The sequence below is a fragment of the Sminthopsis crassicaudata genome, chromosome 2, assembly GCF_048593235.1.
Source record: "Sminthopsis crassicaudata isolate SCR6 chromosome 2, ASM4859323v1, whole genome shotgun sequence".
Lineage (NCBI taxonomy): Eukaryota > Metazoa > Chordata > Mammalia > Dasyuromorphia > Dasyuridae > Sminthopsis > Sminthopsis crassicaudata.
Genome location: NC_133618.1, coordinates 525,899,254 through 525,903,433, shown reverse-complemented (window position 1 = coordinate 525,903,433; position 4,180 = coordinate 525,899,254). Strand labels below are relative to the sequence as shown.

At 35.7% G+C, this 4,180-nt stretch overlaps 1 long non-coding RNA gene across 1 annotated transcript in view; it reads right to left on the bottom strand.

Annotated features, from left to right (window-relative positions):
* Window positions 1-4,115: 4,115 nt before the first annotated feature.
* Window positions 4,116-4,180, bottom strand: part of LOC141558009 (uncharacterized) — a 29,108-nt gene continuing 29,043 nt past the window's right edge. Inside the window, exon 4 of the long non-coding RNA XR_012486934.1 lies at window positions 4,116-4,180. This exon is cut by the window's right edge and continues 430 nt beyond it. This is a non-coding gene — a long non-coding RNA (uncharacterized LOC141558009).

Sequence of the window (4,180 nt, the reverse complement as noted above, 5' to 3'; positions counted from 1 at the left end):
AGCACAGTAATAGCAATATTATAACATTGATCAATTGTGAAAGACTTGTCTCTGGTCAATATGATGATCCAAGACAATTCTGAAAGATTCATGATGAAAAATGCTTCATATATCCAGAGACAGAACTGATGAATTCTGAGTGCAAATCGAAGTATAATTTTTTTCACTTTCCTTATTTCCCTTACTTATTTTGAACTATGGATAATGTGGAAATATATTTTTCATGATTTAATAATGTATAATTGATATCATATTGCTTTCATTCTCCAGTTGGTAAACAGTCAAAGGATATGAACAGAAAATATTCAGATAAAAAAATTAAAGCCGTTTTTAGTCATGAAAAAATGCTCCAAATCACTATTGTTTGGAGAAATGCAAATTAAGATAACTCTAAGGTACCATTTCACTCCTCTCAGATTGGCTAAGATTATAAGAAAAGCCAATGATAAATGTCAGAGGGGTTGTAGGAAAACTGGGACACATATATTGTTGGTGGCATTTTGAACTGATCCAATCATTCTGGAGAGCAATTTGAAACTATACCAAAGGGTATGTACATAACTTGTGATCTAGCAGTGTCTCTATTGAGCCCGTATCACAAAGAGATCACAAGAAAGGGAAAAGAACCCACCAGTGCAAAAACATTTATAGCAGCCCTTTTGTAGTGGCAAAAAGTTGGAAACTGAGTGGACGACCATCAGTTGGGGAATGGCTGAATAAGTTATGATATATGAATATTATGGAATATTATCATTCTATAAAAAAAAAACAACCAGCAGGATGATTTCAGAAAGGCTTGGAGAGACTTACGAACTGATGCTAAGTCAAGTGAATATAACTAAGAAAACATTGTAAACAACAAGATTATGTGATGATCAACTATGATGGATGTGGCGCTTTTCAACAATGAAGTAATTAACAGGCCAATTCCAAAAGACTTGTGATGGAGAGAGTCATTTGCATCCAGAGAAAGGACTATGGGGGACTAAATGTGGATCAAAGAATAGTATTTTCACCGTTTTGTTGTTGTTCTTGCTTGCTTGCTTGTTTGCTTGATTTTTCTTTCTCATTTTTTCCCTTTTGATTTGATTTTTCCTGTGCAGCATGATAAATGTGGAAATGTGTTTAGAAGCATCGCACATGTTTAACTAAATTGAATTACTTGCTGTCTAGGAAAAGGAAGAGAGAGAGAATGAGGGAGAAAAATTTGGAACACAAAGTTTTGAAAGGGTAAATGTTGAAAACTGTCTTTACATGTATTTTGCAAAATAAAAGGCTATTATAAAAAAACAACAAGATACAGTGCTTGCTTTCTCAATGGGTGGGAAAAGGGTTGAACTGAGAAAAAGGATTTGGAACTCAAAAAATTTTTTTGAAAGAATGCTCTAATTTTTTAAAAAAAGAATAGTAAATTACAATGAACACTTGTTAAGAGTAAGAGTACCAACTAACTCTGTATACCCTGTAAAAGTCATTTCTCTCTCTCTTGGCCTTAATTTCTTCACCAATAAATTAAGGTATTTAGACTAGGTGATTTCTGTAAAGTTCCTTTCCAATAAAACATTATTTTACCTTTAATTTTGAGATGTCATAACTCAAGTTTCATTCACGAGGTCAGTATTTTAAAAAGCTGTTTCTTATTGAATTGCTGATTTGGAAAAATAGTGAAATGACCTATATGGAATTTCTGTCAGCAGCAGATAGAAGGATAACAACATCTCTGGAATGAGTAGACCTGTAAAGATGCTGTCACTTGGCTAGAACACCTGCCAGGACTTCCAGGCCTGAGAAGGGAGGTAATTACCTACTTAGTATTAATGTAGGGCTCTAGGCAATTGGGAAGCTGCTGATTTTTTTTCCAAATGAGCCCACCTCTACTCTGCAGAGAGAACAGTCTGTGTGTGAATATATTTGGAATTATTGACATAGGCAAGAGAGTACTGGGAAATATTAGCTTTCTTCTCCTGTGTATTTTGTGTTTTCTGTTATTTGGCAGACACTACTGGACATACAAGGCTACACCTTCTGTCTTTGTTCTACTGAGAAAATGAGTTTCTGAACCTCCACTAGTGTCTTTAGTGCTTTGGAAGAAATGCAAACAGGGAAAACTAGTGTTTGCATTCATAGGTATTCTTTACTTTTGGGTACATCTTTTATCACAAACTGGTGAAGTTTGTGGATCCCTTCTCACAATAGCATTTTTTAAATAACTGAAGGAAATGTGAAATGCCAATAGTTAGTGAAAAATAAAGATTTTTTTTCTAATCCAAGTCCCCTAAAATCTATTCTCAGACCCCTTGAAGGTCCTTGGACTCCAGATTTAGAACACTGGCACCGTTCATTGATGCAGAGCAAACTATGCTAAGGGAACAACTTACAGCCAATACTGGAAGTCAGAAGCAATCAGTGCGGTCCTAAGTCTTGTCGTCAAAGGACTGAGAGTGAAGTAGACCTCCCTTTCCTTGCAAGAAGAGTGGTAAACTATGGTACATGAGGATGCCCAGAAGATGCCAATGCGTTGTTTTGTAAAATAAATGAAGTTTGGTTTTGTGTGTCTCATATCTCCTTTCTGGGCCCTTCTACGTTCTCCCTTAAACTTTCACCTTCTCCCACCAATCAGGATGCTCTTGCTGATGCAGGAGAATAAAGAATCTTATGATCTGAACTGAAAATTTTCTTGTTGTGAATCAATGTAATGTTACAAGCGAGAGGAAAAAGGAAAGCAACAGAATAAATCTGACTTATTTAGGGAATTTAAGGCAGACATTAGGACACTTGGAGAGTTTATTGTTCATTTGGTTTAGTTGGATTAATCTTTCAGGCAAGCCTTCTTGAGCTGCTCTGTTAAGAGTTAGGGGACTATTGTATTTTTCATCTTCATTTTTTGGAAGCAAGGAGCAAAGTCTTAGAAATTTCATCAATTGGGAACTCCTGGTGTGCAACTCCCTCCACTAATACAGACTAGCAAGTCATTTGCAATTTACAATTTCAGAGTTTCCTGAGGAGTTAAGCAACTTATTGGGTCACACACTCAGAACATGTCAGCGATTACTCGAATGAATGTCTCCTTACTCCAAGGATTGCCCTCTAATTATTGATAGTCTACATTGCAAGGACCCGAATTACTTAAAAAGGAGACTGAAAGAAATGTGCTCTGGAGGTAGGAGATTGGGGATATATAGACAAATACCAGGGCATATCCTGAAACACAATTCTACAGGGAAAGGGGAAGGGGGGGGGAGGGTTAAGTACAATTCTCAGACCAGACACAAATAGACCTATGCTCAATTACAGTTGCTGTTTTGTACAATAATGTTTCAGTAATAAAGAAATCTGCCAGCTGTGAATCTGTAGTAAAGTCTACCTTCCAGTTCAACATTTCCAGGAACATAATGCAGTAATAATTGATACAATAATTACAGTCTCTGGTGAGACAGTTTAAAAGCCCCACCTCCTTTCCTTCCCTTAGCTACATTGGAGTTCTGCCTGGAAGACTAGAAAGAAGATTATTCTTCTCTTTCATTGAACTTAGAGATAGCCTGATTTTTCTTTTTTTAGGACCCGGTACAATTGGCAACAACAACAACAAAAGACAAAAATAAGGTTTTTAATTCTGTAAGGCAGTATTACATCTGAAACAAGCTTATTAGAAACGCATGCTTTCTCTCATAAGAATCTAGACTCACACTTTCAGGTTATCTCATCCAACATTACTTTATAAAAAAACTGAATTCAAAAAAAGGAGTATTTTGTCCAAGATCTTACAGATAGTAATTGACACAGTCAGTATTTGAACCCATAGCCTTTGCTATAATTCCAGAATTCCCCCCCCCTGCACAATTCCTTGTATACAAGGAATGAGTGACAGAGTGATTTTTTATTATTATTATATAAAAGCAATAATAATAATAATAATATTTAAGATCTTAAAAGTGCTTAATTTCTAATGTGATACAAATATTCACTATTTTAGGCAGGTTAGTACCCAGATCAAAACAACTGCACCTCTCTTTACTCTGAGGGGCCAAGGATGTCTTTCTTACTTAATAGCTCATAAGCCTCAACCTACATGCTTCTTCCCCATGATTATAGGTTAATGTCAGTTAAACTTTTAGTTTTTAGAACTAAAGTTTATTTTGGAGTTTACTTTGATGATATACTTGGAACAAAACATCTCCCC